Source organism: Coptis chinensis, chromosome 4 (assembly GCF_015680905.1).
Source record: "Coptis chinensis isolate HL-2020 chromosome 4, ASM1568090v1, whole genome shotgun sequence".
Classification (NCBI taxonomy): domain Eukaryota; kingdom Viridiplantae; phylum Streptophyta; class Magnoliopsida; order Ranunculales; family Ranunculaceae; genus Coptis; species Coptis chinensis.
In genome coordinates this window covers 9,161,626-9,189,223 of record NC_141459.1, presented here as the reverse complement: position 1 = coordinate 9,189,223, position 27,598 = coordinate 9,161,626, and the positions used below count along the sequence as shown (strand labels likewise).

General features: G+C 33.6%; 2 long non-coding RNA genes across 2 annotated transcripts; one reads left to right on the top strand and one right to left on the bottom strand.

Moving 5' to 3' along the window:
* Positions 1–10,461: 10,461 nt before the first annotated feature.
* Positions 10,462–14,764, bottom strand: LOC147501718 (uncharacterized). The gene is made up of 4 exons (XR_015219859.1): positions 13,929–14,764; positions 11,462–11,586; positions 10,601–10,773; positions 10,462–10,487 (listed from the first exon to the last, which is right to left on the bottom strand). It is a non-coding gene; the product is annotated as an uncharacterized LOC147501718 (long non-coding RNA).
* An 8,229-nt stretch (positions 14,765–22,993) lies between these two features.
* Positions 22,994–26,909, top strand: LOC147501717 (uncharacterized). Its single transcript, XR_015219858.1, has 4 exons — positions 22,994–23,430; positions 24,186–24,512; positions 25,766–25,843; positions 26,348–26,909. It is a non-coding gene; the product is annotated as an uncharacterized LOC147501717 (long non-coding RNA).
* The last annotated feature ends 689 nt before the right edge of the window (positions 26,910–27,598 follow it).

The following is a 27,598-nucleotide window of genomic DNA, read 5'->3' as shown; positions in this document are numbered from 1 at the left end:
CCCTGGCTCATCATCGCCCTTATCTTTACAGCCCATGGACACGTTTAATCATTCACTTTAGATCTTTGACTGAGGCACGTGCGCAGCATCTTTTGACTCTCATACTCTGATCATCCCACTTCTGCACGTGTATGTTTCCGTTCTATTCAACTTATTACGCTTGGTATTATACTATTATTTTACAACTAGTTTTTGAACCCGTCCTACGAACGGGTACCATTTAATAATATTATTTTAAAATATAAATTAGAAGTCTTTCATCCTTCAAGATTAAGTTGAACTGCTACACACGACAGCTCGCATTTACAATTTTTGCATACTTATGGCGCATTAATCCTGCTTATTGTCATAATCGTTTATCTATCAGTACTTTCAGACTTTTTAAAGAGAGAGAGAGAGAGTGAGTTTGGATTATTTATTCTCTTTAGTAAGTAAGACTATCTATGTCGGACTTTTGGTAATGAATCCCGTTTGAAATTCCATCTTTATATTTTTTTTAGAGAGATCTGCCATTAGAAGAAAATCGTGATACAATTGGAATTTGTGCTAGCTATAATTAGCACCTCATGGGTGTACAATTCAAACAATAATGTTCTTCAAGAAACATGATAAAATCATGATAAAACAAATGCATTAGTGGTTTAGTTTGCTCCAAAACTTCATACGAACAATGTGTATGAAAAAGACTTGATATTTTGTTGCATTGGGTCTTCTTGGTTGGTTGGACAGAATAAGTTTGAACCTTAGACATTGTAAGTAGTATTCAAGCTTCTGATTTCCCGTTTGGTGGGTGTTTTGAGATTGATTCAATTCTTTTGCATCAAGCTTCTATTTTCTGTCTAAGCGGGTGCTTTGGGATTTATCCATTTTTCCGCCTCGTGAGTGTTTTGCATCAAGCTTCGATTTTCCGCCTAGTGGTTCTTTGAAATTGATCCAATTCTTTTTTCATCAAACTTCTAATTTCACGCCTTGTGGGTGTTTTGAAATTGATTCAATTCTTTAACATCAAGCTTCGATTTCACGTTGATTAATCAAGCTCCTAATTTCCGTTGATTAATCAAGGTGTTCTATAATAGCAAACTGTGGTAATAGAGTAGATCCTCCCGTAGTGTCTTTGCAAAAATATAGCTCTATTAGTTATCAAATGATAATATTGTAGTTATATATGATTTTAACTATTTGGGATCATCGAAAACTTATAAAAATACCTTGAAATGACATGTGATGATTCATTTCAATAGTCTGATCTAATCCACTAAAACCATCACATAAACCAAAAAAAAACTTCTAATCAGTAACAAAATAAAACTATAGATATTAAGTGGTGAAATCCATATAGCTATTTTTTTTTACATATGAATAAAGAAAACTTAAAAATAGCATGGAAAAGAGCAACTAAGCAAGATAGATATAATAATAAAGTAAATCCAACGAAAAAACATTTCAAAAGGAGTCAAGACTCCACAAATTTGCCTTTATTCTCATAACTTTACGTAACCTTCCAAAATACTTGGATTAGAACATACACTGATTAAGAGAATTCATAGTTGACAAATCTTAGACTGCATAGGAGCAAATGTGTACTTGTTACATTTTTCTTTTTCACTTTTTTGTAATATTATAACTAAGGTGAATAAGATAAAACATTAATTAACCTATTTATTCTTGCATAAATTAAAATATTATTTGGCATCACACACTCACACCTACCACAAATTACCACCGTGTGCAACACATCCTTTAGCTCTTAATCATAAAATATCGTGATAAGTGGCGGTTGAGTCGAAACCCAAAGTGTCAATGAAATTACTTTGCTAATTATTTCCAAGAAAGGTCGTCTATACCAACCTTGGCTTAAAATAGTAAAAAATGATAGAGAATAGAAGTTGTTATAAGTGTAATTGGAATGCTATTGCAAAATGCAAAGGTCACTAAAACTTAAAAACTAAAAAAATATAAATGTCTTTTGAAAAAAAGTGAACTGATAAGAATAGTGTACCATTTAAATCTATAAAAAATAGAAGATCAAACTCGACTAATAAAACAGTACCCTTCTTGAAATGCTATTTTTTTTTACATTGTTCTTTCTTCAAACTCCAATCAGCGGGTGCAAGTTTGCTCGGTCGTGTACCCCATAAAAATGAGAAATCCATGGAAAGAAAATTGCACCTGCAATTAGCTACAACATGCTCGATTGAGCAAGCAATAAGAAGGCCATCATGTTTTATAGTTGTCGATCGATCGCATGTGAAACTCGGCATTGATGTGTCTTCCCCGGCAACTTGAGTTTGGTGGTGGCAATACAAAAAATGAAACCAAACAAACCAATACTAAAACCATAATATCATTATAAGAAAAAACAATCAGAGATTTCATTCCTTGTCTCCCCAACAAAAACTAAGAAAATTAATTTTGTGCTTGATTAAACAAATATGAAATATGTAAGTAATTTATATCTAACTACTCCATAGTTTTTCTATTGCATCGGTAAGCTAGTTGCTACACCTCCCCCAAATCCACCATCATCACTAAAACTCTTGTTGAAACCCCTGCAACACAGAGAAAGCAACATCAACAACCCTAAAAGCAACACCAATGGAAAGAAAACTTGCACCTACAATATTGTAAAAATATAAGATTTATAGTGGTATTCTCAACTGGTTTTGATTGCTTGAGAAAAAGAATTTTCATACCAGGAGCCCAAAGTTGATTAAATGGTTTATGAATTTGCAATCTAGGCGAAAAGCCGAAAAATTGAGAAAGAACAAAAATCAAAGCAATACGGAATTAATCAGAACAATAAACATAAGATTCATGAGATAACTCAAGAAAGTAAATTCTTATTCCAGAGAGTAATTGTAGTGGAAGTTGGCAGGGTTCACGGTTCACCTAAATACGGAAGTATAAATCCTAAGAATAATGGAGGTGGATTGAAGTTAGCAGGAGAAATACTACTAACTATATGAGAAAATATGGCATGTCTTGCAAATGCAACGCTTACAAAACTCAAAAAACAACAAACCTATTGTTCTTCTTCAGAGTAGTCTTAACTCATAAAGCTTTAAGCACTAAAAAGTAGTGGCAACTCACCTAGATGCACAAAAAAAACCATCAAAGCAAGGAATATATGGAGAGTGATCAAACTGGTATGATATGTCTCAAGTTTATCGCAACAAAACCTAGCAATTTAATATTGAAATATGATTTAGCCAAAAAATCTTTAAAAAGATTGACGATGAGAGAAAAACTTGTTTTGATTGCCAAACTCACGTTGGAGATAGAAGAAGACGATAGCAGAAGATGTGCTAGTTGCGCATAGTGTTAGTGAGAGATAGAAATAAATTATTCAGTTTTTCAGCCTTGGTTTTTTTGTTGGGGGTTTAGAGAAAGCAGAAGGAACATCTTTTTAAGCGTGGGTTTTTATTGGGGACTCAGGGTTTAGCTCTTCTCGTTATAAATATATCCTAAATTATCGTGAGTAAAAAACTGACGTGGACACCCTGAGAGAGCTCTAAAGGGACTCTGCTACTTCTATGGCTCAAGCAGTTCTACCTGTAAAAATACTTTTGAAATCATTGAGCAAAGATAACAACTGGAACCTTTGACATGGTCCGACAATCTAGCCCTTTAATAAATTATATAAGGGAGACTCATAATGTTTAAAACTAATAGGGTATGTGCCTTCTATTTCATATTAATCACAACTTCAAGCAGAAGATATATAATTGGATTCATCAATCAGTCTACCTCATTGTCTATGACACCAATTGAGTACATGGGGTGTGTTCTCCACATATAAAATGATGGGTTCTCAACAAATAAAAGGCTAACATGCTCCTAAGGCTACATAATTGAAACAAAATGAAGTAATAATTTAAGTTATACCAAACGTGACCTGAATTAGGTGAGTCACACAATCTAATGTGCTACAAATAATGGAATACAAAACACTATATCTTGGCTATCATATAGCTATCTTCCTATCATACACCAAACATGGACCATTGTAAAAGCAAATCACTAACAACAAATCAAACCAATCGACTTTTGACCCTAAAGCAGGAAAAAAAGAGATTGCGATATAGATGGTAATTGAACAAAATAAAGAAATAAAAGGATCCTTGTACTCGTGAATTTGATCATGCATCCTTGCCCATGAACTAACTTTATATTGTTGTTTCAATAGGGAAAAAAAGTGCTAGCATCAAAATGCGTAAAATTATTTTTCACCAAAACAAACAAAAAATACAATGATAAACAAAATTCTTAAAAAGCAAGTCATGCACCATATTTGCATCTTTGCATCTAGAAAGGGCATAACGGACTAAATAATTTCATAAATTCAGGAGCAGTTAACCAACTCGATGTCATGGAAAAGTTCATAAGTAGTTCAATGGCCAAAAGAGAGTCCTATTGGCAGATTCTGATGCTCACTAAGAATCATGGTTTGTGTCTAAATTTGAGATCAAGTGTGTTGAGAGAAGCTAGTAGACCGGTGTCTTAATTCATGGGTGGTTGAAAAACTCACACAAAGCCTCTTGGATATATATATAACAATCAAAGATGTTGAACATCCTTTCTTATCTAATAAACCCTAATGATACAGATAAATCAATCAATGAAGCTTATAATGTCAAATTGACAATTTAATCTAATATTTTAATCTGAAAAGCTCAATCAAAATAGATGTAGAAAACATGTCATTTATCATAGCAATGGTGCACTTATATTTATCCCAAGCAAAAGAAAATGTTTTAACTAAACCTAAGCATTCCAATACTCTTTTGACCTCCAATGCTTTAACAAAACCATCACCATCTTTATAAAACAAATAGCAAAAATAGTTTGTAGCAACTTGCAACGCCTTAGTTCAGTCATCCACTTCACATGTGAGCTCCTCCTTTTCTTAGAATTACCAAGAAACTCCAAGCCATTTTTCCATTGTTGCCACCAATTCTATGACTTAGAAATACTTGAAGTTAGAAATTGCAACAAAAATAGTTTAAATAAAAAAATAAAAACTTCAAAGCTATCTCTTGTACAACATGTTATGCATAATTGACATAATCTCATTATGTAAAATCTGCAGCTTTGAGACATTCTAAAAGTATTTACTTCAGTTTCAAATTTTCATATATTTTTGTGTCCAAATTTAAGAAGTTAGAATATTCCATATCATTGGTCATAAATTGTATGGAAAATTGATATATATCATTCTTTGGCGAGAAGGCTAGCTGCCTAAAAAGAATAAAAGTTAGGTTAGGCAGGCCCAATTGAATTAAATGAAAAAATTTAAGCATAATCCTATAATCTAACCATCTACAATGCAAAATCATAAAAGTTGAAAATGCAACACCATACCAAGAACGTACTTGAGATTAACACTGTATAAAATTTTCGGATAAGATAACCTTGTGCTAACAGTTAATATTCTATAAGATTTAAAGTTTAAAGCGTATCTCACAAAGAACATTACACGTGATGAACCAACATATCAACACGTTATCATGTCCAAAGACTTACCTGCTGTGGTGCTTGGTTCAGGACTTCTTCACCACTTTATCCTCTTAGACTTCTTATAAGCACAATCATTATTTAGATGCTTGACAAAAAAAATTGCCACTGAAAAAATATCATCCAAAGAAAGAAGAAAATTATATTAATAAATGACAATGATTATAAATATCTGCATTATATCAAAATTATTTTGATATTAAGGTTTTACTATACATTAATTTTTAGGTAATAATGTAACGATCATAAAATTGTAGACCCACCAACCAAATCATAAGCCTTTTGGCCAATGCAATAGTACATTCAAACCGCTAAAGTACAGTCATAGTTGGCAGAATAGCTAACGCCATTTGTTGTTGGCTTAAAGACTATCAGAGCTTATCTCTAATTTGCCAAGCCCATATGTCGAGTGGAACCCAAACTTTGACAGAGAACCATCCATTAGAGAAGCATATAGCACAAAGGTAAGAACCCAATATCAACCTATCAAGTGTATACTAATCTAGTTATGCCCCTAAAGAAGAAAAGTTGAACAGCTCAAAAGCCATTGTGCCATATTTTTTTTTCGTTCTTTGTGCATGTACGTATTGATAAAATCCTTGAGGTGCCTTTAACTATTAGGGCCTGAGGCAACCTTGCCTAGTCTAAAGTGACTTGAAGAACAACGTATACGTCTATATGAGATAAGACACCGCAGAGTATTAAAGAGAGCGAAGATGCTTTCATTAATTTTGCAATCACAAAGCAAATGAGTGTGTATAGATTGATGTCAAGCACTTAATAATAATAGAAAAATACCTCGAGATGTTGAGCAGCTTCCGTAGTTAAACCAACAATTGCAGCAGCTAGTCCTGTTAATCCTCCCCAAAAAATAAAATGAGGAGGTGGAGAGTAATAATAATAAGTCTAAGTTGTATGCGTAATATATTATTCATCAAAATTGCGATAGAGAAAAACCTTAATAGTCGAATTCAAAGAGAAAAAACATAGCAAAGAGAGAGAACCACAAATCAAATTAGATTAATCTTCATGGAGGGGGGGAGGGAAGGGAAGGAAAATGACGGGTCTTGGAAAGAGGTACGGTGGTTTATTAGATAGTGTTTTGTTTGTGTAAATTAGTAATATTCCTTTTTTCTCATGATTTTTCGTCAAAATGGGCATCTTTTTTTCTCCTACATTGTCGTGAGTAAAATTTGACATGGATGCTCGAGAGAGCTTGAAAGGGGCATGCTATTATATATATTAAAAAGACTACATGTTTTAGGTTCAAGAGATGGATGCCTATTTGAAAACGAATTACACATTAAAAAGATTTCACAATTAAGTTGCCCAATGCAAACTATTACAAACCTAAACGATATTTATCATCCCGAAATAATGGTCAGGAGGACGTTTTTTGTTTTGTGAACAAAACATCAAAAATGCAAAACTAAAACAACATTTTCTCATAGAGTGCTGGTTCATTTCCTCAGTCTTAGCAACCCAACCATTAGCAACAATCTTGGTCAACAACAACAAAAACTAAAGAAAATATAAAATTTTCTTGTGCACACCATTCAGCTAATACGTACACCCTTGTCAGTGTATATGATCCTTGTTTCGACCAAATATGATCAAAACACTAAGTGGTAATGAAATAGATGAATTATGTAGAAAAGTAATGAGAAAAGTGATGGTGATTGAGAGAATGATGAAAATGTACCTTTTCGGTTGCCTACGACCCAAATTATCAATGTGATCAAGTCTCAAGAACGTAGTTCTTTATGAAAAAAGTAGTTTTGTATTTATATGTGTAGAGTAGAGATTTTTTGTAGCTCATGTAATTGTAATTGAACATGACTCTTAATTGATAATTATCTCTTTGATACGAAACGAATCTGGACATAAATTAATGTACGTAAGTGGCAAGCCATGTGGCTAGAGTTTAGCCCTAGACACATGAGTTAATAGGCTTGTACATCAATCCATAGTATTGCAAATTGGCCCTTAGCCTTGTCGATTAAACGAAATAGTAAAAACCCCTACCAATGGATGTTTGCCACGTAGGTGGGGGTCGAAACAATCCTTATAATTAAAATTGATAAAAGTTGTCAATCTACAATACACACTTTAAGATTCCCATTTCAGTTTATTAAGTAAAATAATAATGAAATTTACAACAAATGAACCTACATATTGTACAAAAAAAGAGAGTAAATTATGTGATATCTAATAGAAAATAATCGAAATAATATTATCTCATTCAATTGAAAACAATAGCGGTGAAGTAACTGTCTCTATGAGAAAATATAGCATGTCTTGCAAATACAACGCTTACAAAACTCAAAAACAACAAACTTGTTGTCCTTCTTTAGAGTAGTCTTAACTCATAAAAGCTTTAAGCACTAAAGAGTAGTGGTAACTCACCCGATGTGCAAAAAAAAACAACAAAGCAAGGAATATATGGAGATTAATCAAACTCACCTTGGATTGCAAAACTCACATTGGATTTTCTGGAATTAATGATTCCAATTGGATATTGAGGAAGAAGAGAACGTAAGATGTGCTACACATAGTATTAGCAAGAGTTCGAGATATAGAAATCACTCATGTGTTAGAGTTTCGATCAACATTTTAAAGAAGTGTTCAAATTTTAGATGTGGGAATAATTGATTTTTCAGTTTTCAGCCACAGGTTTTTGTTAGGGGGTTTAGAAAAAGCAAAAAAAGAATTGGGTTTTGTTGGGGACTCGGGGGTTTAAGCGTTTCTCATAATTGTTCTTTTTCTTTTTCACTTGATTTATCGGCTCATTAGTCAAAATGTGCATTTTTTTTCTCTCGATTAATTACTATATCCATTTATATACATACTTACATACATACACAAATCTGTTTGAATATAAATTTAAGAAACTTATTGAAGCTTACGAACCCCGAAAGCATAGTCTTTACAATGAAAGAGTTTGGAGAGAGTTTGACTTGTATACAGTGGCCATCTTTAGTCTCAACTTCCAACCCCTGAACTTGATTATGAGACAGTATTGTCATTAAGTTCATGTTCGTGTAAGCCTTCACACCAACCTTAGTTTCATTAGGATGACCAGGTACAAAGTACTTTTGAACACGATACCGGTAGTCGCCAGATTCAATGTGGCCATCATGGTACTTTTCAACACCCAAACTCTCAAAGACCATCTTCCTCAACAGTTGATCCAACTCTACTACTTGCTTTGCATAAGAATGTATTGCTTTGCTGATCAAAAAAAAAAAACATATTAGAGTACTGGAAAATTAAATTAGGCTATAATAATGGCCGCCCTACACCCCAATGGAAGTGGGTGCTTACTTTGGACTGTTTCTTATTGTCATCCAGCGAATTAATCTTCACGGGATGAAATGGGGTTGGAAGGGAGAGGAAGATTAAGTGTTGTTTGGGTTTTGGAAAGAGGTGTGGTGGGTTTTAGATAGTATTTTGTTTGCCGTGAATTCTCTGTAGATTACTATCGGAAAAAGGATTATCTATTAGATTTTGTTTCTCTACAAGTGGCGGTTATAACAATTTAAGCAATAAAACAGGCTTACCAATCAAAAAACAAAAAAAAAATACATTCCAAAACAGAGTCCATATCTTAGAAAAGGAAGACAAAGATCTACTGAGAATTCGGGTTCTACCATCCTGTCCCACTCCTACGTAAGATTTGCTGATCGATAGTGATACTAAGGCTATTTGTTGTGGTAATAACTTATGGTTTGAGCTTTTCACATAAATGGATTGCTTAAATATGCGTGCCTTTTGACAAATTTACATGTATTCTCTCAGTTTTGCATATATGATTTTCTATCTGTGATTGTTAAAAAATAGTTGTATCACCATCTTTTGGTGTAAGAAGCGAATATGAGACATCTGACTTGAGTAGTTGAATAATTTGAAGTGTCTATTTTGGTCTATCAATAGAGGCTCATATAGTCGAACAATTTAAGTATTACGCATACGGTCACACCCCCGAAAGAAAGTGAGTTTTGATGTGATTACGCAAAAGCTCTATTAAGTAATAACACAGTTAAGGGGTGCAGGTACAAAAGTTAAGTGCCTTGAAATATCTCCTTCATATGTCCATTGAGACTGAAAACAGGACCGATGAGAAATTACAGGGGTGGGAGTCCGTTCTCTTGATCCTTGAAGAACAGTGAGCAAGTTGTTGGCAAAGGGGTCGCTTAGGTGAGCCGAAAGGTTTTCAACAGTCCTTCACCCAAGAACATATGCCTGGATGAAGAACCCAAGCATAGCAAACATTGCAAGTCTCCCATTCTTAATTTCCTTAACCTTCAAAATTGCAGCTTGATCGGGATCCTTTATGAGCCCTAATGGATCAAATGGACCGCTGGGTGAAGCGTGTCCTCAAAGTCCTACAGAAAAGAAGATGCAAGGCATTAACATCATATCTTTGTTCTATACTTATTACATATAGTAGTTTCATATCCTATTTTGTTAGATCTAGATGATCCGAAAGTGACAAACACTTAGAGCCCCAAATCAATTCAATTCAACACAATCAATAACTATTACTAATGGGAGATAAAGAAGAGAACAAAGGAAGAAGTTGTTAAAAAATATTTTTTACTTTAAAATCACTTTCGATGCAGAGAAATACCCCTGAGGAGTTCGATAGTGATTAAAAATCCCAATGGAATCTAGTGGTCAAATAGGACCCGGACAATGGTTCATATTCACCATGACTCAACAAAAGTTACTATGGGGCATATATATTTTATAATCAACAATGAATCAATCTTGTTTCTTCATTCAAGATCTAGAATACTAACCATATTGCCTTCCAAAAGAAAGTGTTATCTGCGCCATCTACGAGAGCTCCACGACCACCAATTGATACACCTGTTCTCCATGTGAATATCTTTGACAGTTGAGCCCTCTACACTGTTGTCATGATTTACTGAACACCAGCATCCATCCTGCTTTAGCTGCTTCCATTTCGGCTACATCAAGTATTCTTGTTGTTTTATACAATAGAATGTAGTTAAGTAATTAAGACATAGAAGTTTCTAGTAAACCAATAGCATTTTCCCAAAATGGTTCATAATTAGTTTACCTCTCTTTGACGCTCCTCTTTTCTCTTTCTTCTTTCGAGCTTCAACCTATCGCGTTCAGACAAAACAGGCTAGGACCATCCATCACCTCTTCTTTTTTCTTAAGAGCCTCCTCCTCATCCATTCCATCAAACATTCGCAACGGTGTTGCCAAACTTCGTACCGCCAGTTTAGCCTGAAACCCAAAATTACAGAAACAACATATATAAAGATTGAAAAGATTAGAGAGAAGAGAGACAAATTTGAGTTTTTTTACGTGTTTTTTTAACATGTCCCTAGAACCCCTCCCAAAAAAACAAATAGACAGTAGCTAGTAGTTATTAATAAATTAGTAGTAACCGATAGATTATGAGCAAGAAAGCAATATGCATGAACATAGCTATTACATACAATTAGTTTTCTCATATCCCATCTTGGTTTATAGAATGTTATTATTTGCCAAGTTTGTTATCACCAATACCTATAAATACCAACCATTATAACCTCAGCTCTTTGTTAAACATCCCATTTATCACCTTCTTAATAAAACGTATAATCAAAATTGTTTAAAGTTTAAACTGTTACTTATATCTTCTCGTCCTATTCATCATATGCCCAACCCCATGTACAATTTCACTATTCAACCCACCATCTATTACTCGAACACTTTGAAACTAAAAAGAGACACCATGAAGGGCTCATCTAGTTGATCGAGGTCAAAATCACATTAGAACCTCTCATTATCCATATTTTGTCTGTCTAAAATCTATTGCACACCCCTAAATTATAAGGTGGGCAAGAAAAAAGCATCCACTTAGAACACTATATATAATAAACAACACTAAAATGATAATAGAATAATTAATTAAAAAATAAATTATTACCAATTGGTCGAAATAGAATCTTGTTAACAGTCTAGATGCCTTCACAATCCCCAATTGTCGTAGCTTAAACAAAATCATGGCCGAGAGAGATAGGGGGAGAGGTGACAGAGTCATATTATATTTCACTGCAAAATTAAAAGATAGAATCATAGAATAAACGATCAAACAATGATCAAATCCATGTTGAGCATCAGCCCACAGTCCAATGAATTTTGACTGTACATACAATCCCATAATGACCATGAGAGGCATTCTAAATTATTTATGTACGGATGATTGAATAAATAGAAAGAAAGACACTATGGATGAGTGAATAAATAGTTAGGGTACATCCGTTCCATTTGAGGGAACTGTGAAGTAATAATAGGCATCAGTTAAGGAAATTTGAACTGTAGAAAATATTTCACAAATTTAAACAACAATTCAATAAGAGAAGTTAAACTACTTGATTTTGTAACACAATGTGTTCATATGAGAAGTTAAACAAACCAACAAAGTAAAAAATTATAGAGGTGGTGAAAACACAAAAAAAGAGAAGGAGAACAGTATGCCCCATGCATGGGTTTGTGGAATAAGAAAACCTCACAAATCAAAATTTACGTTAAGTGGGAAGATGTCGAAAGTTTCCTCATGACTGATTAACAAATTTTCTTTACAGAGGCTTGGTCTACATCCATCCATTAAAACATTAAACTTCCTGAGTAATTAATTGAATGAATTTAATAGCGCATAAAAATGATGAGATCAAATAAACTTAAATAAACAAATTGAAATTAGTCAAAAGTACATAAACATAACAATTTAACATTCAAAACTTAACAATCTTTTAAGAATATAATTCAAATTCTATTTAACCATGAACAATTCAATTGAATTAATAAACACGTGTAAGAATAAAGAGGCAACTATCAATCAAAAATATATTTTATTATAAATTATGATATATTGTTTGATGTTCCTTTTTGCAGGGCTTGCATCCAAGTGTTAGAGACCTCAAGAAATCAGTTGCAAAGGAGCTTGTTTCTCTGTAGGAGAAACTCGATTCATTGAGCTGCCAAAACGTGGAAGCGGCAGAGAAGCCTAAAGCTATAAACCTAGATGAGAAGCGGGTAGTTTTTGTGAAACTAAACTCAATAATGGATGCTCACCACCGTTGAACACATGGAACAGTAAATGAAGCTTGAATATCAAGTTAAAGTTAAAGTTCTCTTGAGTCACTTTACTGAAACCGAGGCAAAGAAAAGAAAGTATACCCACATTGGCATTGATGAATTCAAAAGAAGAGATGACAGCCGAGGCAATGGAGAATGCACCTAACATGATTGAAGAACCTGGTTTTGGGCACGAAAAAATATATATGGATGTGGCAAAGATAGACATTTGCAAATTTGAAGTAGCAAATTGAACTGAGCACTAAAACTCCGTTAAGAAATATGAATCTCTTTCCTTGGACATTGATTGTCAATTGTCCAAAGACGTGAATAATAGTAAAACATATGTTATAAAATCCATGGGTAATTCATACATTTGCAAATTTGAAGTAGCAAATTGAACTGAGCACTAAAACTCCGTTCGTAAATATGAATCTCTTTCCTTGGACATTGATTGTCAATTGTCCAAAGACGTGAATAATAGTAAAACATATGTTATAAAATCCATGGGTAATTCATATCAAAAACTCCTTCGGCAAATTAAAGACGGCACTGTAACTATTGAACTGAGCTACACAGAGATAATTTCAAACATTTTGACAATGAAAACAACAGCCGAGGCAGTGGAGAATGCACCTAACATGATTGAAGAACCTGGTTTTGGGCCTGAAAATAAATATATATGGATGTGGCAGCATAGACATTTGCAAATTTGAAGTAGCAAATTGAACTGAGCACTAAAACTCTGTTCGTAAGTATGAATCTCTTTCCTTGGACATTGATTGTCAATTGTCCAAAGACGTGAATAATAGTAAAACATATGTTATAAAATCCATGGGTAATTCATATCAAAAACTCCTTCGGCAAATTAAAGACGACACTGTAACTATTGAACTGAGCTACACAGAGATAATTTCAAACATTTCGACAATGAAAACAACAGCCGAGGCAGTGGAGAATGCACCTAACATGATTGAAGAACCTGGTTTTGGGCCTGAAAAAAAATATATATGGATGTGGCAGCATAGACATTTGCAAATTTGAAGTAGCAAATTGAACTGAGCACTAAAACTCCGTTCATAAATATGAATCTCTTTCCTTGGACATTGATTGTCAATTGTCCAAAGACGTGAATAATAGTAAAACATATGTTATAAAATCCATGGGTAATTCATATAAAAACTCCTTCGACAAATTAAAGGCGGCGATGTAACTATTGAACCCGAGCTACACGAGATAATTTCAAACATTTCGACAATGAAAACAACAAAACTCAAAACCCCATTCTAAATAAACCAAAAATAAATAATATTTACCTCAAGAGCAAGCTTAAATCTTCGAATATTCTTTAACTCTTTAACATCACGACAAAGCTCCCACCTTGAAAGACTCTTCCCCTTTTTATCAATTTGATCCAAAACAAAACAAAGAAGACCCAACATCAGGATTCTCTATTAATGAAATCCTCTTATAAACCCCAGTTCATTTCTATAATGGGTTTCTTTCATATTTTTTGTTGTTTTTTTCGTCATTGTAAATTTTGGGCATCCAACAACTTATTGAATGGTTACTGGTACGTGGGTTTTGAATGAGGTGGGTTAAACCATTAAATGGGTTTTGAGTATAATAATGTTGAAGATATTAAATGGTGTCTGAAACGCTTAAGAAACTTGAGAAAGAGCGATCTCGAGAGATAGGGCGGAGATAAAGGGTGGGCAAAACAGGGAGATCAAGAGAGAGAGGGAAATGGGGAAACCGAGAGAGAGAGAGCCATTAGAGAGAGGAAAAATCGAGAATTAGATAGAAGTTTTTTTTAAGTGACGAAATTCTCTCCTCTTTTTTCGTGAGTAAACAGGGTACTTAAAATTAGCCTACGTGGACACCCTCAGAGAGCAGGAAAAGGGACTGCTATTATATATACAAACAACTTAGCAACTTAACATGTTCCTAATATTACCATACCCTAGCTCAACCTATCAAGTTCCAAAACTTGAGAAACTGTATCAATAACCTATATATGCACCACCAATTCTTATAAATGCATCTATGTCTTGTGATTATTGTACTTTATCGTAGAAATAGATGTACTCAAATTTCACATTATACTAATAGAAAACACAGTAACCACCTTTCATTTGTCTAGCTCTAATATATTAAACTATAGTTTCAATCCTTCAAGCTTTCTAACTTCGGAACCCATATAAATATAACATAGCACCCATGTAGAGAGTATAGAAAAACATATTGACTTCGCAAAAAGAGTAAAAGCAGGGACCACTTGGACATTATATAATAACTGAAAATAAAAATCGTACCTTCAAGCCATCGCTCAATTAAGTAAACTAATCAAATAATTTCAATAGATAATAACCAATAAAAATAACTAAAAAAATAACTGACCTAAGGTTTCCAAACCTAGAACAACTGGTTGAATATGACCGTTGGCGAAAAATAGCTTCATTGCCAAGATTGATAAATCCTAGAATAACTTATGGTGACATTCCCCAACATTATTGCAAGTTCAGTTGCTGGCAATCATGTTTGTGGAGGAGGTATCATAAGTATAAGGTTTCAGATATAAACAACAGCAAATTCAATTCAATTGAAAAACATGGATGATAAACAAAACCCTCATGGATGACTTCATTCCTTATTGAAAATTCATGAAGAAGACCCTCGATTGAATCAAAACCTTAACTTCTTAAACCCAAACCTCATTTTTCAATTGGGAACTTGCAAAAAACCAAAACTTCTAAATATTTGTGTGATTGACTGTCCCTAATATTTGTGTTAATAGTTTGTTTATCGACTGAGAAGATAAGTGTTGAGACGATAGGGTAGATTAGGTAGTGTTGCAGTTGCAGGTTTTTTGTTTCCAAAATAAGTAAAATACATCAGAGTTGGGGTCTCTTTTCGAAGGGTTCACACCTAAACCCCATGTCCACGTGGACAGCCTCAATGAGCTTGAAAAAGGACTGCTGTTATATATATCTACACTAAACAATCAATTATCAGCATAAACTAAAGCACATTTTAAATATTTAAATAGGAGAAAAAAGAGGTTGTTTCATATGTTTTGAAGTTGTGGCCTGGGTGAAGTAATATGAATCAAGAAGCACTAAGTAAACGAATATGGGAAAGTATGTAGAAGGAGCACTATTTTCTTTGAGAAGAATATGGTGAAAACTGAAAATAACATACCTTTTAGCAGCAAAAGTAAGAATACATTGGCGAGAGCGACCATCCTCATCCACACCCGTTACACTGTTAATCAGATCCATGGCCACGTTATTTTGGACCATATATTGTTGGTGATTGTTATCTTGACTGAAACGAAATCTAAAACCAACTATTATAACATGACACAACAGATATAAAGCAATCACAAAAAAAAATGGTGTTCATAATGCTCAAATATTTGAATGGAATTGAAGATGCAAAAATCTAATTAGAAAAGGAACCTGTGTGGAGAGGTGGCATCACAACTTTCAATTTCGAAAGCATTAACCGTAGTGAGAAACTCACCATTATTACCATCTTCCTTCAACTCATTCAGCAATTCCCACATCGTAAATGTTCGGCTTCCTTCGTCTTTACGGATCTCAAAACGCTCCGTTTTTTCAATCCCGTTTGATTCGATCTTGTTTGGATCCGAATCTTCTTCAATTCGTTAACTACTTACGGTTCGTAATTCAAATTTTGGGAAGAGGTACGGTGGGTTATAGAATAGTGTTTGTTTGGGTTTTCTCACGAAGAAAAAGAAGAAAGTCGGATTTTGTGGAGTTGAGTTAAACTTCTTTTTTTTTCTCCACTTTTTCGTAATCCCCATATGACGTGGATAGCCTCGAGAATCTTTGGAAAAGGGACTTTGCAGCCTCCATAACCTTGCGGTGAGTTCTTTATGCTTTAATCGATCCGCACTTGTTGAAGAAGAATTTTTATCTGCAGAATCAAGAGATCGCTCACATAGTCAATCACCTCTTCATACTTCCGTAGCTATTAGATCTGATAAAAAACAAATATGTCGTCTTTTGCAAACCCGATATACTTGTTGTAAAATAGATATGATTAGCGGGCTAATGAATTCCAAGAGTAAATGTATACTAATTTCTCATTTAGAATCTGAGTAGTGAATGAAATATGAACACACCGTCGGAAAAAGCTTCACGCCTTCATTTCAATCAATCTCTCTGAATAAGGACTTATTAAAAGCCTTGGCAATTAGTTGCAAAGCACCTTCCGCATCATCCGATGTTCTTCGTTACAAAAAGCTCAAGACAACGATTAAGACAACGGCCTACTTGCTACCAGTTAAAAAGAAGAAACCAAAGATGTGTCACTACATTTGTACACAAAAGATATGATCAGTAAACTATCTGACAAGCAAAATAAAGTATGAAAAGCCCGATGCGAATTGTGTGATTCTATATGTTTTGATGTGCAGATAGTAAAATAGGTTCTTAGTCTTCTTCTAGTTTATTGCCTTCACTTCTTGCTCAAAGACTAAACCTTCCTTCAGTTTTAACGAGACTCGTCAAGCTTCCGCGAATGTGAAAACGGAAAATCAGATAAAAGCTTATCATAGTGTCGAATATATACAGGTGAGTTATTACAGAGTGAAAATGCTTGCTAACTTGAATTGTGCAATGTGATCTATGACTTGATCAAGATATTCATTCTTTACAAAAGAAAATATTTCAAAGAAAAATTTATTAAGTGACACTTTGTATATATATAATACAATATATATAACATGAGAATATATATATATCATGCTTTTTAGGAATCCAGGCTTAATTCATATTTTCAAAGGGTATTGTATAAAACGTTGTATAAAAAAGTGTTGTAAACGGAACCTACCCCTATATATATATATATATATATATAACAGGGAATATAGAGGATGAGATCATATACCGCTTTTGTGATCATTGGAGATAAAAGCAACAAAGAGGTCGGACCATCATTTTTGACACACCAATTTCACTTAGCTTCTTGCAAAGCATGTATACATTCTCCTCACTGTATAACAAACCAAACCCAAAGATTCAAAAATACAACAACAACAACGACAACAAACGCATTATGCAAAAGAAAGAAGGCTTACCAGTAAGAAGGGGTGTGATCGAAGTCCGAGATGTTCAACGGAGACGAAGTGGTGACCGTGGAAACTCAAGCTTTGAAGTAGCCATGTTTAATTCTTGGCATTATGGAGTTATAAATTGTGCTTTCTGTTATATTGGAAGAAAATGGTCAAGGAGCGCTTACATTCTCTGTTTCCTTTTAAAACCTAATCAACCTTGTCATTATGATTTTCAGTTTAGTAATACTGCCAAGGCCCGAACCCGAATAGTGATGTGACAACAAATAAGTTCCACTTGATCCGGGAGTTCTTTGAATTTAAGTTAAATTCGATCTTTGAATGATGTCTCAGTCTTCCCAAGTACCAATCATCTCATTTGAAGTCTTGATTATACCCTCCCTGTCATTTTCCATCCAACTCTCGTAATTTCTTTTGAATTTGTTTCTCTCTTTGTTGAAGACACTTTGCATTCTCCTTATATACGCTCCCTACAGAAAGTGTAGGCACCAAGCCAACATCCAACAAAAGAAAATAAGAAACAAATCAAGCCAAAGCGAGATGCGACTTAATATATGACTACTTGAATGAAAGGATCGGACGAATTCTTCCGGGTCGATGGATTAGGTACCTAATGGAGCTCATTCTCGACCTTTTCGAGAACCAATCTTGCAAGGTAGATTAAGAATTTAGAGAAGGTCTGTGAAATGATAGTCACTGATTAGATGATTAGATGGGAGACTTGAAAAATGGAGTGATCGCTGCAGAGGGAGGGAGGATAACGTTTTTAGGGTTCTAAAAATCCTTCGTGGCTCGAGACGTTTATAGAATGTTATTGGGGATTTGATGTTTGGGTGCGATAAAGAAGGTATGTGAATTACGGTGTTTTAAAAGGAAACAAAGATTCGGTGGGTTTTGGTTCGGCCAGTTTTTTCTCCACTTTTTTCTCAATCCATCCTGATTTCTCGTGAGTAAAAAGGGTACTTAAAATTTGCATACGTGGACACCTTCAGAGATCAGGAAAAGGGACTGCTATTATATATATATAAAGATTACAAAGTGGACTTCATTTAACAGACTTAAGCCCTGTCACTGTGTCACATTATTTAAGACTTAGCATAATAGTACAAAATATTCCCATATCGTAGTATTTGAAAATATCTATCCAGATTTAAGAAAAAATATATAAATATTATTTAGAGGTATATACGATTGTAAATATCAATGATATTTGTGATATTTAGAAATATGTTGTGATATTTAACGATATTTAGCGATATTTTGTGTATATAACAATTTTATTTAATATTTACTATTATATTTTAAATAAATATAAATAATATATCATGATATATCAAAAAATATTTATAATATCTACGATATTTGTCGATATTTTAGATATATTTATGATATTTACATGTGAAATAATATCAAATATCTTCAAAAAAAAAAATATATCCACAATATATATCTAAAAATTGAGTATCAATAAATACTCATATCTTGATATTTTGTACTATGCTAGTATAGCTCACTTGCAAATTTTAAGTTGCAACTAGCTAGCTATGACCTGAGTGGTTGCGTGGAAAACTGGAAATATGGCAGCTAATTGTTAGTGGGTCATATGGCCAAATTCGATCCATTGAAGTATTGAACCAACACCTGCTTTGGGCCCATCCGGACAATCAAAACTCGGCAAATGAATGAATGATAGTGCTAACATCACAGCCATTCTGGATTTAAGTTGGGTTTCGGTTATTTTCTCCAAACGTTTTCTCGGGATTCGACTTGAGACTTTCAATAGACAAGAAATTGGGCTAGAGAAACTGGTTTTAAAACAAAACAACTTAAAAGCCAGACCAATAATTTTTTTGGGTTTTAATATCCCTCTAATTTCTTTTCATCGGCATAAGTATTGTTTTATAGAAAAACATTAGAATTTGGGCTTTTGACTCGAGACTGCCCGCCACTTGTGATTTTTTTGAGATAATTTCTTTACTTTTTCGCCTTTACAAAATAACTACTTATCAGATAAATAATAACCGCCCTTAATTTATTTTTTGTTTTTCTTCTTTACATAACTTTTTTTAGTTTATGCAATTATCATTATTTTAATCTCTTCTCAATTTAATCTCTTCTTAAAAGCGCATGATGCTAATCCATAAGCCAAAACAATTCCTGATCATCTAATGAGCAAGGCACTGTTTGGAGAGCAATGAACAAATCTCCTGCAATAGAGGCAGCAGTGAAACCCACAATGATATCTCAGATCCTAATTTTTCTTTGGGTTTACATCAACAAGTTCGGACTCGCTGATACAGATTTAATGGTTTGTAGGAGCGATCGAAAATTATGAGTGGGAAAGTATTGCTTGAAAAACTACATTTGTGTGTGTGAGTTTATTAAATTTCTTTGCATTACCCTTTGTTTGGGCATAGAATTATACAGAGTTAGAAAATGTGAATTTACTTTGACAAAGTTGTGGGAGTGTGTAGTTTTTTAGGAAAGGTGTAGGAGAACACCTTACTTTTATCTGGTTAATGTTCAACAATTTCGGTTTGTGATTATCAATGGTATTAATGGTGTATTTTTTTCTTTTATTTGACTGTACTTCTTTCTCAACACCTCGTATCTCTTATGTTTGCCATGTTAGTTTTGATGCACATGACTCTCCCTTTATTTTATAGGTTTGTAAATTTCCCATCTTAAATCTTAAAATCAGTGGTTTTGAATTGTATGGATACACTTGCAGATTCTATGAAAAACGTTTTACTGAATGCAAACATTTTAAAATGCAGAAACACCACGTTATAAACTTATACATTTTAAAATGCAAATGCACTACGTTATAAACTTATATATTTTAAAATGCAGATGCACCACGTTATAAACTTATACATTTTAAAATGCATACACACCATGCATTTTAAAATGCAGATATAAAATGCATTTGATTATTTATTTTGTGGGTTTGATTAACTACTATTAAATGCAACGGGTTGGTTTAGGGTTTAATGTTTAGAAATTTAGGATATAGGGATTAGGGTTTAGTGTCTTAAGGTTTAGGGTTTAGGCTTAGGGTCTAGTTTATAGGGGTTAGGATTTAGTATTTTAAGGTTTAGGGTTTAGGCTTAGAGTCTAGTTTATAAATTTTTTGGGTTTAGTGTCTAGTGGTTTGGGGTTTAGACTTAATGACTAGTGTCAAATACCTCCACAAAATATTGGAGACATAATATTTTTAGTTATTTCATTATATGCATTTTTAAATGTAAAGGCGGGTGATTATAAGTGAAATTTTTGTGTGAAATTCAAAATTTTGTTTTGCATCCCACTACGTTCTGGGTAGATAGTCGGTTATGTTTGTTTCCAAATGAAGACATTTTCGTCTATTCCTGGTAAAGTTGGGTAACAGACTAACAGGTGGTCAGTTCCATATTATGGTCAAATTGGAGTATTAAATTCTAAAAAAATTTAAGAGAAGTCTTAGGACTACTAAATATTCTTAACTGACCCCTCTAGCCTAATTTTCTGTTTCAATAGAAGCCTACTAGCCTGAAGGACCCACGTGTTGCACTTGGTTTTGAGCAGTGTTATGATCTATCACAAGATCCAAGTTCAAGCCCATGTCCCCAACCCAGAAGTGATGGATAACCTGACAAACTCACAAACCATAGATAATATGATAGCATCTTTAGGAGGAAATTTTCTCAACCGAACTGTGTATTTGTAATCTCTTTATTTTATGATTTTAGAACCATCTTCCTTAATTATTTTAATCAACTCCCTCATTTTTAAACAATTTACCAAAAACTCTATCACTTTATTGAAATTAGAATTAGCTTCATATTATTTAAAATAATTTAGAAAACCTCATTCACGTCACTCAAATTATATTCAACCCTTCCTAATATTTTTATATTATTTTTTAGATTATAACTAGAATTCAAAAAATCATACTATCAGAGAGATGTTAGAGCGACATGTTTAAAGATTTGAAAAAACACCGATGCGTAGCACGGTTCGCATACTCGTACATAATGAAGGTCAAGTACTCCGGCATATGTGTTGCACTCTGCAGTAGACACTTTATGCCGCAAGTCAGTGTTTGTTTTTATTTCTTAGAGCATCTCTAGGTGGTAGTAGTATACTCTTCAAATTTGAAGAAATTTTTTAGAGAATCCAGTCGCAAATTTCGACCAATTCTAGGTGGTTACAAATTTCGACCAACTCTACCGCAAAATTGATTGTAGACTCTACCACGCGTGCCATTAGTAATGTCGTGTGCCATTGGTACTGTCGTGCACCAGTACTAATATTGCGTGCTATCGAGTATAAAGTCGGAAATTTTACAAATTGCTTCATTCTCACCCAACACTCCAAAACTATATCCACAACCATGACTTTTTCTTCATCATTGTAAAAAACTAGCCAACATACCGATGTTGGCAAATCAACTCAATAATCATGTTATTTTGATACACTCAATCAAGAAAGGTGCCAAATTTGCATCTCAAGAAAACACTTTGCGTTATCATGCAAGTATCTAAACAAAAGGTGTCCTAAAGCACCACATTGTTAATGTTATATGCTTATACATAGAAGTTGTAATGAAGATACTGAAGAAGTAAGATTTTTGAAATGCATATATGATATGTTATCTGGTATGGAATATATATATATGGATATATGGAGACAGTTTGTTGATATGCACGTGTTGTGGCGAGAATGATCATTGGTATAGGTATTGCCCCTATGCACAGATACCATGCCCAAATGGTTGTGATGGTGTTAGAGAGCTGAAAAAGTTTGCGAACCTTGAAGAAAAATGTCTTGATCTATTGAAGTGTTTAGTGTGTGGAAAATGTGAGTGGTTAGGTGCTGTAATGGAAAATATTAAGAGTGGTTAATCATTTTATTTTCTATGACTATGTAACTTAATATGTTTTTTTAATATAAATAAACTTTTATTATATATATATATATAAATAAAATTGATTAACATTGTTTATTGATGCACTACACCAAAATGGTCAATTTATAACAGACCAAAATTTTCATTTCTAACGGATATATTTGTTACTAATGTTGTAATGGATATAAGCATTATTAATCAAGTTTTTTGTTACTTAAATTAAATTTATTCTTTAAATTATTTTATAAAACATTTTCTGGTATCACCTAACATTAATATTCGTTAGAAAACAGTGAGAGTACATCGAATTGGTCGCATCATTATTTTACTCGTTGAATGTCCCTAGTTTGATATTGGGCAACAACACTAGTTATTTGCCTAAAAAAAAACCAAAAAAATAAGAATTATACGAGAAATAAAATTGATTGGCCTTCGATGGTCCGATACTCCGATCAAAACTACTTGTCTCTCTTAGTCTCTCACGCCTCTTTCAAACATGGGTTTCTTAATCTTTGGCCACAATTATTTCTTTTCCAGATCAAAACCTTCGCAATCTTTACCTTTTTTCGTTGCCCATGAAATTTCCCCCTTTCTATGCACCTTGCGTTTTGCTTCACTTCAGCAAAGCAACCCAAAAAACTCAACTTTTCCCTTTCTGCTGAAGCCGCCCAACTGAACCCTAGATTTGGGTGAATACACACTCATCCCATCTTCTTCTCACCAAAGCCTCTTCTCATGAGATCGATTTATTTTTATTTCTTTTGGTGGGGTGGTGCATTCATTCGGAGGTAGAATAAGATATGTTGCTGTGAATGCACTCTCAAAGGTAACTTTATTCTTCACTGGTTTTTCACTTAATTTTGAATGATTCATCTCATTTATTTGGTTTTATGTTTAAAATTGGGTGTTTCTTCTTTGCCATATAAGAGAACTCTGTCAAGTTGGTTCAGAATCTCTTCTCAAGATGCCCGGTAGCAATTCGTTACTTTTTATCTGTTTTCATTAGCTATTGTTGGATTTGAGATATAAATGTTAAGAAAAATGGTTTCTTTGGGGGTTTTCAGTTATAAGTGAATTGATGTTGATCTAGTTACTAAGAAATAGGCTCTTAGGTTTAGCCTATACATATGGAGAAAAGAAAGTAGAACAGGTAGTTAGTTCTTTCTAATTCAGGAAAATAGTTGAGTTTTCCTTCTTGGCTCACTGGGATTCTTTTGTCATAGTTAGTTATGTATACTTATATAGTGCTAGTTAGCAAGTTTGAGCTTTCCAGGTTTGTCATTTAATAACTATTTTGCGTATTCGACTATATAGAATATGCTTAAGAAATTTAATGTAAGCATGTATATCTTGCCTTGTCATTCATATGTTTCAGGTTGCACAATTACTTTGTCATAGTCTTGTACCTTGTTCTAATTGTCATCAGCTCTTAAATCTTGCTATCACAAGTATTCTTGTAGTGGGAATGTTATACTGACTATTGTAGCCTTATTCTATTTCTTCTCATACTTTGTTATTAGGATCTGAGTGAAGTTAGTAATGGTTGGTCTTATTTTTAGTGTTTTTAACTTTGTTATGCAGGAGAAAGTTATGTGTTTGGGGGCAGTTCTACCATCCTATCTAATGATGTTGGTTGAGGCTGGACTGCGTAGAATTTGCAAGAACATTTGAGTTTGTCTAACTGACTTGTGTGATTTCCATGTTTTTCTTTTCTTTTAATTCCTTTTTCTTTTTGCTTGTTCACGTATTTGTGGGTGAGTTTGTATAATCACGAATGAGTGTGCATCTGTATTACAAGCAAAGGGACTTGGAATCCATCTCGTACCAAGAAAGCTTTCATGGTGCATTTTCTTTGGCAAATGCAGCAGTGAGTCGGATAAAGCAAGAGCTTGATTGCCTTAAGGAAATGTAAGCACCGTATGTGTTATTTGAAGTATTTTTTCTATGTTTTTCTCATATGATTCGATCTTATTACACACCTATCATTTGAAATGAGCTGTGCTTTTTGGACGAAATAATGCTTGATGATCTGTGTTGGGTTCTTGTTACTAATAAGTAGATGCAATAATGAAGTTGAGCAGCCTTGTTTTGGACTATATAAAGTTGTGTCACTACAATTTACATTTAATACTCTTAAGCTACAGATTATCACAACTACTTTGTTTGTTTATGCCAATTTTCTTAATCATTTACCTAGATCTTAGAAATTATTTGTCCATAAGACTATTGATACAATAACAATACTGTTTCTAAGAGTCTCTTCCGGTAGTCTCAAGTGATTAAGAGGTGATTCTACCAGCCCGTTGTTGTCTCTATTGTAGTACATAGTAGATTATGTTAGTAAAGAGATGGCCTTCTCATGTAAAAGCATAATGACTATAAAAAAAGACGTTTTTTTTTTTTTTTTTGTGGTTATAGTTAAAGAACGTACCTCAGTTTGACTTGTAAACGTTCAGATTGTCTGGAGTTTTGGGTATTCTTGCATTGCTTTAACTATAGAACGTAGCGATAATATTTAGGATTGTTAAATGAGAGGTTTATGTTTCTATGCACCCCTAATCTACTTCAGTAATCTTACAAAATAAAGTAAGAAAAACCCAGATCTAGTCTTAGTGTCTACCAAAGTTCAGAAACCAACCTTGTTTACCTAATTACAAAGCACCTTATCTCAAATCTTTGAGCTTGCTTTGTAAACTAACACATTGTGGATGTCACTAGATACCAGACCACCACACTGTTAAAGGAAAAACTTGTCACCTCGCCTTGTCAGACCTTATATTGCATACCCATTGACACAGACTTGAAAGCTGTAAATTTGGACTTGCTTCTTAAACACCTTAAAATAGTTGTTGTTGACCCTCTATGATGTTAAATGAGTTACCTATGTTATGCATTTCCAGCCATGGAAATTACCCTTAAGATCTATAGTACTACATCGAACTGCTCAAGGGTGGCAAAATTTGACCCTCTTAAGCATGACTTCTTTGTCTTCTTGTTGGGGTTGTTGATATTCTGTCACTTAGTTATTCTCTGTTTTCTATTCATTTTTCCACATCTCAATCTTGTAACAATACTTCTTTCCATTATAGACTCTGAGCAGGTTGAAGTTCATTAGTAATCTGATCTTATCTAATTATTTTGGCATTTATACCTTATTTCAGGTACACCATACCTTTGCAACCTCTGGATCTGATGGTGCTTTCAATTTTTGGGATAACGATAGTAAGCAAAAACTTAAGGTCTGCTGTCTTTCTTTTTCACTTGCTTGATTGTTTTATTTTTCATGCTTGCTTAGCTTTATCCCTCTTCCTTGTTTTTGCATATGTTTTACTGGATTCTTTTATTTGTTTTCTAATCTTAAGAAAAACATAATACAGATCTCTACTTAAAAGTGAGGTGGATTTGTAAGTAGATTCTAGTAATACTTAAAGTGATAGAAATATTTTCTTAAAATGATTATGTTCTGGATTTGATTCACAAAAGATAGAGACATGACTTGCATGATGAATCTATGTGATCTTTTAGGGAGGGTGAATCAAGTATAACAGATTTGGTTATGTGTAGGTTAAGCTTACTAAGAAATCGAACAAAGGGATTTATTTTTCACAATACAAGTTTACACATTTGGATTTCGGTTGTCAATTTCTTGGGTGAATGAGTTTAATTAATTGCTTGCTTGTATTCTTATTTGTTAGCAATCAACTAATTATTTTGTGATGGATAGAAACTTCTTTTGCACGTAGGAATTTGAATGCAGACATAGATGTTCTCAAAGTAATATGAGAGGTACACTTGATATTGTGACATTGTTGCATAATACACTTTGAGATTGTTAGAGAAACGGAGCTGTCCACATCCTAATGCCTTCATTGAGGTAATATGCACGTTACTCATTTTGCGGTATTAAATTGCATTTTAGGCTTCAACTTTTTGGGGTCTCTTCTTTTATGTGGGAAGTATGAGATTAAGGTGACATTGTTTTGGTAAAAACAAGTATACACATCCAACAATGTAAGGGTGAAGATGGTGGTGCTACTTCTGACTGGTACTCGGCGTATTCTTAATGGTTGAGTTGGTAGTCATGTCAACTTGTTAGTGTTTGTCAATTTTTGTTATGTTGTCTTACAATTATTGTTGTAACTTTAGATGGATACGATCAGGTCAATTCATTTTAACAAGTGTTTGGTCTGTAAATTGGGATTTGGATTAGTGGCTTTAATTCTATAATGTTAACCGAGTGGGGGGTTTTTTTTTTATTCACTTGTTGCTTGAATTGTAATGGAATATAATATTTTTGTATGTAGGGTGGAAACCTTTTGGCGCCATAATTTTTTTTTTGTACTGGACTATTTTTTAGTAACGGTTATATCCGTTACGCTAAATGTTAGTAATGAAAGGGCCCCAAGCTTCACTAACACTTGTATCCGTTAGAAATGAAATATTTGTGTGGACAATCAACAACTGACTATCTGTTACAAAATAAATACCAACGCATATATCCGTTACTAAATTAATATAAGTAACAAATATATCCGTTACTAAATTTTGCCTAAATGACTGTAACACCCCAGAGGTAACGGATATAAACGTTAGTAAAAATATAAGTAACGATTATAACTGTTACTAAACACCAATTATGGTGTAGTGATGATTAAGAATAAATATGCATCTACGAAATTAAATTAAATTACAACAGTCAAAGTCGGTCACCCCTAATGCTCTATAGATGCTCGACAAAGTCACTTTTAAGTCTATCATGCATAGTCTTTGATTGAACTCGTAGAGTCCCCTTAATGTAATGTTCCCGAGTAGGTTTGGATATGTAGTTGCCCTTCTGGATCAGGAATGTACCTCCTCATTTCATAATTTTTATTTTTAGCTCCAATTATCATATTATGCAATATGATACATGCTTTCATAACAATATCCATTGTCTCCACATGCCATAATTTGCAAGGTTTTGCCAAAATCCCAAATTTAGATTGCAAAACCAC